The 14,803-nt window shown below is 40.4% G+C and overlaps 1 long non-coding RNA gene across 1 annotated transcript in view; it reads left to right on the forward strand.

Moving 5' to 3' along the window:
• LOC129655139 (uncharacterized) overlaps nt 1-14,803 on the forward strand; it is a 41,191-nt gene that overhangs the window by 24,392 nt on the left and 1,996 nt on the right. The window contains exon 2 of the long non-coding RNA XR_008715781.1: nt 14,580-14,737. This is a non-coding gene — a long non-coding RNA (uncharacterized LOC129655139). The remainder of the gene's footprint in view (nt 1-14,579; nt 14,738-14,803) is intronic.

Here is a 14,803-nt window from a genome sequence, read left to right on the forward strand (position 1 = left end):
CTAATTGCACCTTGCTTTATGACCAACCTAGATAGCATATTCAAAAGCAGAGACATTACTTTGCCAACAAAGGTCCGTCTATGGTTTTTCCAGTGGTCATGTATGGATGTGAGAGTTGGACTGTGGAGAAAGCTGAAAACACTGAAGAATGATGCTTTTGAACTGTGGTGTTGGAGAAGACCTTTGAGAGTCCCTTGGACTGCAAGGAGATCCAGCCAGTCCATCCTAAAGGAGATAAGTTCTGGGTGTTCATTGGAAGGACTGATACTAAAGCTGAAACTCCAATACTTTGGCCACCTCATGCAAAGAGTTGACTCATTGGAAAAGATCCTGCCTCATGCTGGGAGGGATTGGGGGTAGGAGGAGAAGGGAACAACAGAGGATGAGATGGCTGGATGGCATCACTGACTCGATGGACGTGAGTTTGAGTAAACTCTGGGAGTTGGTGATGGACAGGGAGGCCTGGCGTGCTGCGAGTCATGGGGTCGCAAAGAGTCAGGCATGACTGAGTGACTGAACTGAACTGGACTGAACAGTACCATGAGCCATGTGGCATTTTAGAAATAACAGGTTTTAAGGCTAAATTCTGGGCTTCCCTGGTGGCTCAGTGGTAAAGAATCTGACAATGCAGGAGACTTGGGAAAATCCCTGGAAAAGGACATAGCAACCCACTCCAGTATTCTTGCCTGGGAAATCCCATAGACAGAGGAGCCTGGTGGGTTACAGTCCATAGTGTCACAAAAGAGTCGGAAACGACTTAGCGACTAAACAAGGCTAAACTGTGGATTGTGGTTCTAGTTTAGCCACTTGGTGGTTGTGTAATCTTTAGTGAGTGATTCAGTCCCTCTGAACCTCACTTTCCTTGTCTGGGAAATGAGTAAAATATTACCTGCTTCACTGAGTTGCTATGAAGATGAAATGAGATAGTAGTTACGCAAAATATTTGTACAACTAAAATCCTTGTATGTAAAGTGATTGCTTTTATCAGTGAGATTGAGTCGGGGAGCATGTGTTTTTTGTTGTTTTGTTTTTTAAAGCTAGAGGTCTTGGGCTTTGTCATTACTAGCTGCTGAACTTGAGTGTTTACTTTATTCAAATTGCTGAACCTCCGCTTTTGTGGGGACGGGTAAAAAATCAGTAACTCATTTATTGAGGAATTCCAAAGTGTCCAGCACTTGTCTAAGTTCCTTACATACTAACTGACTTAATCTCTACATTCACTTCTAAAGTAGATTTGCTAAAATTGATTGATTATTAACATCTTGGCATTTTAGAGCTAGAGGAGACTTTAATTAATGTGCTCTACCCTTTTGTTTATCCATGAAGAAAATAAACTCACGAGATGAGGTAAAGTGTTCCAGGGCACATGGCTAGTTGTAGGTGGAACTGAGACTAGAAAAATAGCCAGTGGCTGGTTTCCAGGACGTTTTGTTGTCTCAGTTCCTATAATGTCGATTCAATGAAGTGAAAAACAGAATTATTCTTGTATCTTTTAGACAGGTTGGAGGACTTGTGGAAGAGAGCAGAGGGGTGAGAGAACAACAGAGGTGGAGGTGGTGTCAGAAGGCTTCCTGGAGGAGGAGAGATTTGAACTGGGTGTAGAAAAACAACTAAGATGTGGGAAACAGAAGAATGCAATAGATATTGCAGAAGGAGAAAATGGTATAAATCAAAGAGGGAAGGAAGATTAAGAATATGGAATATGGAACTTCCCTGGTGGTCCAGTGGTTAAGAATCCACCTGCCAAAGCAGGGACACAGGTTTGATCTCTGGTTCAGGAAGATCCCACATGCCTCAGAGCAACTAAGCCCGTGATCCACAACTTCTGAGCCCTTGTCCTAGAGCCCGCAAGGTACTACTACTGAAGCCCAAGCGCCCTACAGCCTGAGCTCAGCAACAAGAGAAATGACCGTAATGAGAAGCCCAAGCACCACAAAGAGAGTAGCCCCTACTCGCCACAAGTAGAGAAAGCCTGGGCATAGCAACAAAGACTCAGCACAGTCATAAATAAATAAATAGAGTATGGAATTTGCAGGTACCAAAGCTTCCCCTTAAGGAGAAGTTGCAAATGAGGGTGGATGGATGGTATGTGGGAACTGGAGGCCAGGGACCTGGGATACCAATCAAGTTATGTTCTTAATTCTACAACTAAGGAGAACCATTAATTAAGCAATTCAATTGTTTAACAAAGGTTTATTGGGCATCTATTGCATGTGTGTTCAGCTGGGCATTGGACATATAGTGCTGATCAAAAGGGGCTTGGTCCTTCTTCTGGCAGGCGGACAGGGGATTCAGTCTAGTTTGGAGAGATGGATGATAAACAGGTAAATCAATACAAACTGAGAAATGCTAATGGAAGTCCTGGACAGGGTGCTGTGTTAGCAGTGGAGAAGGCCTCCTTAGGTAGAGCAGACTCTGGGCAATGAAAGAGTCCCATGTGGCTCAGATACTTAGTATGGGGGCTGGAGGACAGGTTGGGGAAGGGAGCTGGGGTAAAGTAATGCTGGATTTTGTTCTAAGTGCAAAGGGAGTTTTAAAAATTTTAGAAATTTTAAAGCAGGTTATTGATATGGTCTGACATGAAAATTTTAAGTCATTCTTGGGTGCTCTATAGGGAATAAACTATGGAGGAGTTGGGGGAAGAGACAAGAATGGAAACAAGGGGAACAGTGCTGCTAGGGGACCATGGCAGAAATTCTCAAGAAAGACAAAGGTACCTTGAATTGGGGTCATAGCAATGAGGCCATGAAGTATGACATCTTCAAAGCAATGAAGACAGATAGACTTGGCTAAGTGAGAAGATTTGAAGTTAGGAGCTCCAGAACTTGATGAATTGGCTATGCGGGACAATGGGAGTATAGTGGTTGAATGAGGGCCCTTGAAAAGCTTTATTGTTGTTCAGTTGCTCAGTTGACTCTTTGTAACCCCATGGACTGCAGCACGCCAGTCTTCCCTGTCCTTCACTATCTTCCAGAGTTTGCTCAAACTCATATCCATTGAATCGGTGATGCGATCCAATAATCTTACCCTCTGACATCCCCTTCTCCTCCTGCCTTCAATCTTTCCAAGTATCAGGGTCTTTTCTAATGAGTCAGTTCTTCGCATCAGGTGGCCAAAGTATTGGAGCTTCAACTTCAGCATCAGTCCTTCCAATGAATATTCAGGATTGATTTCCTTTGGGATTGACTGGTTTGATCACCTTGTAATCCATGGGACTCTCAAGAATCTTCTCCAGCACCACAGTTCAAAAGCATCAATTCTTCAATGCTCAGCCTTTTTATTGTCCAACTCTCACATCTGTACGTGACTACTGGAAAAACTATAGCTTTGACTAGACAGATCTTTGTCAGCCAAGTAATATTTCTGCTTTTTAATATGGTGTCTAGGTTGGTCATAGCTTTTCTTCCAAGAAGCAAATGTCTTTTAATTTCATGGCTGCAGTCACCATCTGCAGTGATTTTGGAGCCAAGAAAATAAAGTCTCTCACTGTTTTCATTGTTTCCCATCTATTTGCCATAAAGTGATGGGACTGGATGCCATGATCTTTGTTTTTTGAATGTCGAGTTTTAAACCAGCTTTTTCAATCTCCTCTTTTACTTTCATCAAAAGGCTCTTTAGTTCCTCTTTGGTTTCTGCCATAAAGGTGGTGTCATCTGCATATTTGACGTTATTGATATTTTCCCCAGCAATCTTGATTCCAGCTTGTGCTTCATCCAGTCTGGCATTTTGTATGATGTAATCTGCATATAAGTTAAATTTGCAGGGTGACAATATACAGCATTGATGTACTCCTTTCCCAGTTTGAACCAGTTCATTGTTCCATGTCCAGTCCTAACTGTTGCTTCTTAACCTGCAAACACATTTCTCAGGAGGCAGGTCAGGTGGTTTGGTATTCCCATCTCTTGGAAGAATTTTCCACAGTTTGTTTAATCTCTGGAGCCTGAGATTGTGACTTTATTTAGGAAAAAAAGATCTTTGCAGATGTAATTAAGGATCTCCAAATGTGAACATCCTGGATTATCTGCATGGGCCCTAAATCCAATGACAAGTGATTTTATAATAAACGCAGACAAAAGAGGAGAAGGAAATGTGAAGACACTCACAGAGACTGGAGTGATGCCGCCACAAGGAATGTCTGGAACCACTAGATGCTGGACCAGGCAAGGAAGGATTCTCATTGGAGCCTCCAGAGGGAGAGCAGCTCTGTTGACACCTTGTTTTCAGATTTATGGCCACCAGGGTAGTAAGAAACTAAGTTTGTTGTTTTAAGCCATCAAGTTTGTGGCAATTTGTTAAGACAGCCACAGGAAACTAATACAGAAAGGGAGGCCTCCAGGGTGACCCTCGGGTTTCTGGGTGTTTGATGTCATTTACTGAGTTGAGGGAGTATGGGCTTGCAGGTTTTTCGAGGGGCATCAAAAGTTCTAGTTTGGTAAACAGATACACAACAAGATCTTTCAACAAGGTATAGTATAAGAAACTATATTCAATATCTCATAATAACCTATAATGGAAAAGTATCTGAAAAAGAATATATGTATATACAACTGATTCACTTTCCTATATACCTGCAACTAACACAACTTTGTAAATCAACTATACTTCAATTTAAATAAAAAAGAAAAGAAACGAAAAAATAGCTAGTGTTGGCAAAGATGTAGAAAATTGGGACCTTGTGCACTGTTGATGGGAATGTAAAGTTGGTACAGCTATTATGGAAACAGTATGGTACCTCCTCAATTAAAAATAGAATTATCATATGATCAAAAAAAGTTCTAATTTGGATGTGTTAAATTTGAAATGCTTGCAAGATGTCTAAGCAGAGAAAGGTCAGTACGTAGGTGGATGGATGGAGGAGTCTGGAGCTCAGAGGAGGGATCAAGAGGGAAGGTATAAACTCATTGTCAGCATACAGATTAAATTTAAACCACAGGAATTGATGCATTGTCTTAGAGAGTGAACCATAGAATCTTGGAAGATTTGTGAACGGCTGTGTGTGATATTTCAGTCCATTTGTGGGAAATTCCTCAATCCTTTGCCTCATTTTTTTTTTTTTTCCCTCACCTCTGCTGCCCACAGGTTGGAAAAGAGGCAAATGATAGAAAGAGCATGGTTGACTGCGAAGACAGTGTAACTTTAGGGCAAAACAATGCCATTCTACCTTCCCAAATAATTTATCTGTTGACAGATGGGTGGCTTTTCATCATTAGAGATTTTTTTTAGGTTTTGAAATGAAAAGAATCTTTGGAAGAAGTCACATACCACCTTTTCCTTTACATCTATTTCAGTGAGCATTTGTTTATCAGATGCTTTACTCAGAGCAGGTTATGACCTGGTGGTGACAGGAGTGTGAGAAAACAAAAGCATAAAGCCTGGGGCTTAAGCTGGGCTAGCTAAGTAGAAACAGGGAACCAGAAAAAGGGAAACCCTGAAGCCTGGCCATGCCTACTCCACTGCGTTGCCAGGGAGGGCGAGAGCAGCGAAAGAAAATTCTTTCTCTGCCCCCAAACTCACATTCAGACTTCCTTCCTTCACCCCTTGGAGTACCACTGATGGAATCTGAGCTGACGTCTCCTTCTCCAGAAAGAAGAGAAAAGTCAGCGAAACACCAGTGGCACACAGCAGATGGTTTCCCACAATGACAAGAGGAAATAAAGCTATTGCATGGACGCCGCAGCCTTCAGATAAGGACTATTGTGACGTTTCCGTTCTTTCCAACGTGAAGGCTACTTCCACTGGCCTGTTGATGTTACCTTCTCTTGTCTCCATGGCTACCATCATCGGTCCAGCATCAGCCTGCTGGGATCTCCAAGGTGCTCACGCCTGGCTGGACTCCCTGCAGGCCTTTCACCTGCCCCAGAACTTCCTGCTAGTTCTGCTGTCAGAGGGAGGTTTTAACACAAAGCACGCTCCTCCACCTTCAGTCTTTCCATTGCTCCTTGCATAAAGATTATAAAGCCTCCACTTATGGCTTCATACCATCTCCCACTCCTATCCTCTCTGCTGTCTGAAATCCAGCCACAGGGACCTCCATTCAGCTCCATAGCTCTCTCTCTTTTTTCAGCTCCATAGCTCTCTCCTTGCTCCCTGAGTCTGGAATATTCTCCCTGCCTCCACCTCCTCTCTCCCCCTCCCCCACCAATCTCCCACCCCGGCCCTCAGTACACAGCATCACCACTTCATTAGGGAAACTGTCCTGACTTCCCCCCTACCATAGCAAATCCCCCTATTTTTGGCCTTAAAGCACCGTATACCTTTTCTGCCTATTCCTTCTGATAGTTGTAATTGTATAGATAATAATTTTTATAATATATCTGTATTTTTGTTTGTGAGATGATTTGATTAATGTCTCTCCCTACTGGACTTAAAATCTTCATGGGGGCAGATCTTCTGTCCTGTTCTTGGTGGCTTCCCTGGTATCAAGTTACCCTTGGCCTGTGACATAGTCACATTGTGCGTTGGCTGAAGAGAAATGAATGGACATATATTGCCACTAATAGTTGAGTTGCCGGATGAAATCTAGGAATGATCAGGTTAGGTCCTTTCTATGTGGCTCTTTAGAGTTTGAAAAGTGATTAGTAATGATATTGAGTCTGATTCTCTGCTCTTGGAGAATGCTCATTCCCAGAGCGCAGGAAGGAGAATAATGTTACCTATCAGTTTTCACTTATGAGCAGTTCCTACCCCCAAAGGGAAGAAGAGAAATTCTTGATAGCAACCAGCAATCATTTATGAATGAAAAGAAAGCCCCAGTGAAGGGTAATATCCCTCCTGCTCTGGAGGCACCCCCACCCCCACTCACACCTTAACAAGTACTTGAGAATGTATTTGGTCTCCCTGAAAGAGGAAAGAAGATGATAACCAAACTCAATCACTTTAAAAAGAACACAGGGACTAAGCTTGCTAAAACTACCAAAACCTGTTAATTTAGGGGGGAAAAGTCAGTAATATCTCAAATATGGTTTAAATGTTTTTTCTTTTGAATATTAAGTCTCCAGTGCGTGGCTCTAGTCCACAGAGTGAAGAAAATATGGTGTACATCTGTACATTTGTTTTCTCATGGCTTGTGTTTAATTATCCACAAAGAAAAAAGATTCACAAAATGTTTCGTGTTCTTCTTTTAACTGCCAAAACAGGAACTTCTGAAGCTGCAACAGAATTGGTTGCAATCCTTTGAAAGTTTTATTAATGTAGCCAGAGTATGTTTTTAATCTTCCATATTTTTATCACTAAAATGTATTTTCTGTGATTCATTCATTCTTGTTTCAGCCATATTTTAAGTAAACAAGAGGCAAGCAGTTCTTCCTTTGTAAAATATATTGGCCTTTTTTAAAAAAATGCAGAACTGTGATGATTAATGAACAAACTAAATATTAAATCAGAGGATTCTTCTTTGTCTAGGACATAAAGGAAGTCTTGAGAACCTTTGAGAGATCAGTATCTGCACTCATTAATGTAAACATCAGAGACATTCCTTTGTGAATATATTTCTTTCCTTTAAAAAATTCTGTATATGGATGCTGTATTTTCTATGTATTTGTGAATATAGAAATGTAAATAAATGAAAGTGCTTATTTTTGTGTTTCAATTGATATTTTTGAATCAGCAGCTGAAACTTCAAGCACGTGTTTTTGGTAGAGTACTTTAAAAAATAAAAGTGTGCATGAGAAAACATTGAATGCTTACTAGAGGGACTCTAGTAAGAGTCAGACTTAACTGAGCAACTGAACAACAACAAAGGGGGACTCTATTATCATAATTGTCTTTATTATTCACATTTTTAAAAGGCTTATTCCAGTTTCATAGATCTCATTGTTTGGGGCCTAAGTGTTTGGAGGATAAATAGCAGGCTACTTATCAGTGGTTGCCTGAACAGAAAAACAGAAAAGCAATATGTCTTGTCTTCTGGATGAATTTGTAAGGAGATTTTAACTCAAACAAAATGGAATTCTTGGGTTAAGAGTCTCAAAAAGACATAACTAAGGTAGTTTTAATGCAGCCCAAACAAAATAGTGTCTAGAAGAATTAAAAGTCAAAACATTTGATTGAAATAACGTAATTACATCTTTTAAATCTAAGTTTTTTTTTGGCATGCATGTGGAGAAACCCAAGTAAGATGGTAGGTGTTGCAAGAGGGCATCAGAGGGCAGACACACTGAAACCATACTCACAGAAAACTAGTCAATCTAATCACACTAGGACCACAGCCTTGTCTAACTCAATGAAACTAAGCCATGCCTGTGGGGCAACCCAAGACAGGCGGGTCATGGTGGAGAGATTTGACAGAATGTGGTCCACTGGAGAAGGGAATGGCAAACCACTTCAGTATTCTTGCCTTGAGAACCCCATGAAAAGGCAAAATGATAGGATACTGAAAGAGGAACTCCCCAGGTCAGTAGGTACCCAATATGCTACTGGAGATCAGTGGAGAAATAACTCTAGAAAGAATGAAGGGATGGAGCCAAAGCAAAAACAATACTCAGCTCTGGATGAGACATCTGAAGCATTCGACCGGCCCAATCATTCCTCATTTCCAATCGTTTCTTCTTCCTTCTTTGGACTCATGATATATTAGCTTGGAGTTGGTGATGGACAGAGAAGCCTGGTGTGCTGCAGTCCATGTGGTCACAAAGAGTCGGACACAACTGAGCAATTGAACTGAACGGGGGGCTAACATAACAAAGTACCCACAAACTGGGAACTGACAACAACAGAACTGTTTTTTCTCACAATTCTGGGGACTAGAAGTCTGAAATTAAGTTGTTATCTGTGCCACGCCTTTTCTCTCAATGTCTGGTGATAGAAGCAAGGTCTGATGCTGTAAAGAGCAGTACTGCATAGGAACCTGGAATGTCAGGTCCATGAATCAAGGCAAATTGGAAGTGGTCAAACAAGAGATGGCAAGAGTGAATGTCAACATTCTAGGAATCAGAGAACTAAGATGGACTGGAATGGGTGAATTTAACTCAGATGACCATTATATCTACTACTGTGGGCAGGAATCACTCAGAAGAAATGGAGTAGCCATCATGGTCAACCAAAGAGTCCAAAATGCAGTACTTGGATGCAATCTCAAAAACGACAGAATGATCTCTGTTCATTTCCAAGGCAAACCATTCAATATCACAGTAATCCAAGTCTATGCCCTAATCAGTAACGCTGAAGAAGCTCAAGTTGAACGGTTCTATGAAGACCTACAAGACCTTTTAGAACTAACACCCAAAAAAGATGTCCTTTTCATTATAGGGGACTGGAATGCAAAAGTAGGAACTCAAGAAACACCTGGAGTAACAGGCAAATTTGGCCTTGGAATACAGAATGAAGCAGGGCAGAGACTAATAGAGTTTAGCCAAGACAATGCACTGGTCATAACAAACACCCTCTTCCAACAACCCAAGAGAAGACTCTACACATGGACATCACCAGACAGTCAACAACGAATTCAGATTGATTATATTCTTTGCAGCCAAAGATGGAGAAGCTCTATACAGTCAACAAAAACAAGACCAGGAGCTGACTGTGGCTCAGATCATGAACTCCTTATTGCCAAATTCAGACATAAATTGAAGAAAGTAGGGAAAACCACTAGACCATTCAGGTATGACCTAAGTCAAATCTCTTATGATTGTACAGTGGAAGTGAGAAATAGATTTAAGGGCCTAGATCTGATAGATAGAGTGCCTGATGAACTATGGAACGAGGTTCGTGACATTGTACAGGAGACAGGGATCAAGACCATCCCCATGGAAAAGAAATGCAAAAAAGCAAAATGGCTGTCTGGGGAGGCCTTACAAATAGCTGTGAAAAGAAGAGAAGCAAAAAGCAAAGGAGAAAAGGAAAGATACAAGCATCTGAATGCAGAGTTCCAAAGAATAGCAAGAAGAGATAAGAAAGCCTTCCTCAGTGATCAATGCAAAGAAGTAGAGGAAAACAACAGAATGGGAAAGACTAGAGATCTCTTCAAGAAAATTAAAGATATCAATGGAACATTTCATGCAAAGATGGGCTCGATAAAGGACAGAAATGGTATGGACCTAACAGAAGCAGAAGATATCAAGAAGAGGTGGCAAGAATACACAGAAGAACTGTACAAAAAAGATCTTCATGACCCAGATAATCATGATGGTGTGATCACTGACCTAGAGCCAGATAGCCTGGAATGTGAAGTCAAGTGGGCCTTAGAAAGCATCACTACGAACAAAGCTAGTGGAGGTGATGGAATTCCAGTTAAGCTATTTCAAATCCTGAAAGATGATGCTATGAAAGTGCTGCACACAATATGCCAGCAAATTTGGAAAACTCAGCAGTGGCCACAGGACTGGAAAAGGGCAGTTTTCATTCCAATCCCAAAGAAAGGCAATGCCAAAGAATGCTCAAACTACCGCACAATTGCACTCATCTCACATCCTAGTAAAATAATGCTCAAAATTCTCCAAGCCAGGCTTCAGCAATATGTGAACTGTGAACTTCCTGATGTTCAAGCTGGTTTTAGAAAAGGCAGAGGAACCAGAGATCAAATTGCCAACATCTGCTGGATCATGGAAAAAGCAAGAGAGTTCCAGAAAAACATCTATTTCTGTTTTATTGACTATGCCAAAGCCTTTGACTGTGTGGATCACAATAAACTGTGGAAAATTCTGAAAGAGATGGGAATACCAGACCACCTGATCTGCCTCTTGAGAAATCTGTATGCAGGTCAGGAAGCAACAGTTAGAACTGGACATGGAACAACAGACTGGTTCCAAATAGGAAAAGGAGTATGTCAAGGCTGTATATTGTCACCCTGCTTATTTAACTTATATGCAGAGTACATCATGAGAAACACTGGACTGGAAGAAACACAAACTGGAATCAAGATTGTCAGGAGAAATATCAATAATCTCAGATATGCAGATGACACCACCCTTATGGCAGAAAGTGAAGAGGAACTCAAAAGCCTCTTGATGAAAGTGAAAGTGGAGAGTGAAAAAGTTGGCTTAAAGCTCAACATTCAGAAAACGAAGATCATGACATCCGGTCCCATCACTTCATGGCAAATAGATGGGGAAACAGTGGAAACAGTGTCAGACTTTATTTTGGGGGGTTCCAAAATCACTGCAGATGGTGACTGCAGCCATGAAATTAAAAGACGCTTACTCCTTGGAAGGAAAGTTATGACCAACCTAGATAGCATATTCAAAAGCAGAGACATTACTTTGCCAACAAAGGTCCGTCTAGTCAAGGCTATGGTTTTTCCTGTGGTCATATATGGATGTGAGAGTTGGACTGTGAAGAAGGCTGAGCACCCAAGAATTGATGCTTTTGAACTGTGGTGTTGGAGAAGACTCTTGAGAGTCCCTTGGACTGCAAGGAGATCCAGCCAGTCCATTCTGAAGGAGATCAGCCCTGGGATTTCTTTGGAAGGAATGATGCTAAAGCTGAAACTCCAGTACTTTGGCCACATCATGCGAAGAGTTGACTCATTGGAAAAGACTCTGATGCTGGGAGGGATTGGGGGCAGGAGGAGAAGGGGATGCCAGAGGATGAGATGGCTGGATGGCATCACTGACTTGATGGACGTGAGTCTGAGTGAACTCCGGGAGTTGGTGATGGATAGGGAGGCCTGGCGTGCTGCGATTCATGGGGTCGCAAAGAGTCGGACACGACTGAGCAACTGAACTGAACTGAACTGAACTGATGTGGAATCTTAGTTTCCTGACCAGGGACTGAACCCATAACCCTTGTTTTAGAAGTGCAGAGTCTTGACCACTGGACTGCCAGAAAGTGAAAGTGAAGTCGCTGAGTTGTGTCTGACTCTTTGCGACCCCGTGGACTGCAGCCTTCCAGGCTCCTCCGTCCACAGGATTTTCCAAGCAAGAAAACTTAAGTGGATTGCCATTTCCTTCTCCAGGAGATCTTCCTGACCCAGGGATTGAACCCGGGTCTCCCGCATTGTAGGCAGATGCTTTACTGACTGAGCCACCAGGGAAGTCCAAGGAAGTCCCTAAAAGTATTAATATATTTTTTAATTAGTTATTTTTGACTTTGCAGAATCAAAGCCTCAGACTTTGTTTCTTGTTAAAATCATACTATAACTGCACATACAGACTTTTTTTTTTTAATGTACTTGAACAGATCTCACCTGTACTACTTAGGTTTATAACGACATAGACCCTAACATTTAAGGATTGAAGAGAATGCCTAGAATGGAAAGACAACAACTTCAAACATCAGGCAATCTGAAATAGGAGTCCATGTTATAAAGAACCATTTTTCATCCCTCTTTTATTCACTAATTGAACAAATATTTAAGTGCTTCCTACATATCAACCACCATTCAAGCTGTTGAGAATACATAAATGAATGAACTAAGGAGATAAATCTAGCCTTAGGGATCTATTCTGGTAGGTAGAAGTGAAATACTTCAATTTAACCACGTATTACTCTAATAATCAATCACATGTTATGAAAATATCTCTAGATTTCATCATGGATTAAGTTCAAAAACTCCTATGGAATAAATATACCACAGTATATTACTTTTCTGTTAAAAAACTATGAGATTCATCCTGTTAACTCACTTAAAGTTTACTATATAGCTGATAACTTTATAACTGAATTTGTCTACATCTTGGAAATTTATGCTTTTCTCTGTACTTTACAAAGGAAAGCCAAAAAGTTTGTTACCCAATTAGTTAGTGGCAGAGCTAGTAATAGATTTTGATGTTTCTCAGCTACTCTTTGATCTTATTAGTGCTTTTAAATTTAGAATCCTGTTAGAGTGATCTGTTTTGAATTGGAGAGCGAGAGCTGACATTTACCTAGTATCTACTATGAGCCAGGTACTTGACATACGTGGAGAAGCAGCTATGATCAGACACAATTCTTAAAGGAGGAGACTTTTCTGAATACAAATAGATAATAGGTAAAAAGACTGATCCGCAATAGGATGCACAGTGAGATGAACTGTTCCTTTCTTTCCAGCCCTTGGATACGTTCATCTGATTCAAGGAGACTTAAAGAAAGGAAGCTTCAGCTGGAGACTGGCTGTGGTAGACTGGGTGGGTGAAGTGAGGATCTATAATGTGTTTTGTTGTTGTTTCCAACTCTTTTGTAACCCCATGGACTGTCACCTGCCAGGCTCCTCTGTCCATGGGATTTCCCAGGCAAGAACGCTGGAGTAGGTTATCATTTCCTTCTCCATGGGATCTTCCCGACCCAGGGATTGAACCCATGTTTCCAGCATTGGCAGGTGGATTCTTTACCACTGAGCCACCAGGGAAGGCCAATAATGTGTTTACCTCAAAGGTAACAGAAAGGAGTAGTTCTCTGTGTATATCATGGGCATTTCCTAAATGTTCCAGTGAAAGAATAAGACATGGTTTCCTCACATTTGCACAGCAAAATGGGAGTTAGCAGCAGTGTAAATGCTGGCTGAAAATATGTGTTGGGGACAGTAACTTCTCTTTTTTGGTAACTTTTCAGGGCTTTTAGTCATTTGCTAAAGGATACTTTCTGAACAGCTAGTGTAGAAGTGGCTCTGTGCTACACATTGGAGGACATAAAGGTATACTTTGCAGGAAATTGGAAGTGAAAAAAGGCTACAACAGATCGAATCTTAGTCCACATTTAAATGAATTAAAAAATTTAAATAAAAAATGAAACAGGGAGTTTACAATGAAATTAGAATGTTTAGAGAAGAAACTTGATAATTCAAACAACAGATTTAATGTAGAATTATCCAGGATAGAATAAATATCTAACTTAATTACATTGACTGAATAGATTGCACAACCTTTCTTATTATATCTTTTAGATAACATCACTGAAAGATATTACATTTATACCCTATTGAGGTAATTTAGTATGGCATTGGTAAGTTACTGAAATTCTCATGTTAGAGCTTAGTAAATACTTTGAAATATTAGAGGAAAAACTAGATTTTAATAAAGTGATTCTAGTAAACTACCACATATAATACAACATACAATGTTCATTCTCCTTTCCAAGGGTTCTGGATATAAACAAAAAAATCTTGACAATATTTCATTTCTTGAATGCCAGTGTATTATATATTAATTAGTTAATGTTTGAATTTGATGCCTTCCAGATGAGATTTTGTTGTTGTTAAGGCAAAATATAAACATAGACTTTATTACATGCTGCTCAATTCCCCAAAGAAGATCTTTCATAACATAACAGTTCTCAACACAACTGCAAGTTAAGAGATTGGCATCAGATGAGGTTTTTTATGCAATATCCTGGTGATTTAGGAATATACTCTAATGTTATCAGGAATAGTTTCAAATTTTGGGTGTGTCGCTCTTGGGAAAATATCTTCAGGTAGCTCATCTCATTCTTTTTTTGCTTCCATTGCAAAACACATCTCTGCTTTTTTCTAACTCCCTGTATTCTGTGACGATTCCCTATTTGGATTGTATACCCCTATATGTGAAGTTCAGAGAGTACATATATAAATATAGTGTGGATTTCTTTGGGGTTTTAAAAAAGTTGTATTACGGAGCTTATGTAAATATTTTCCTTTTTCTCCTCCCTGATCATAAACTTGCCCTCGCTCCTGGATTTGAAACATGACCAAGCTGAAAGATGAGATCATGTTTGGAGTGCACACTGAGGTCTCAGCAAGAATCTTCTAATTTGAGAGGCATCAGTATTTTACGCACTCATGTGCTGAAAAAATAAAGAATGAAATCAGGAGTTTAAAAGTTATTTTCAGCATCTGGACTAAGTAAAGGAGGTAGAGTTTTCATTTTTTTTTTAATACTCAACTTAATTTCAGTTGCAAATACAATTCTGTTTCACT

Source organism: Bubalus kerabau, chromosome 6 (assembly GCF_029407905.1).
Source record: "Bubalus kerabau isolate K-KA32 ecotype Philippines breed swamp buffalo chromosome 6, PCC_UOA_SB_1v2, whole genome shotgun sequence".
Classification (NCBI taxonomy): domain Eukaryota; kingdom Metazoa; phylum Chordata; class Mammalia; order Artiodactyla; family Bovidae; genus Bubalus; species Bubalus kerabau.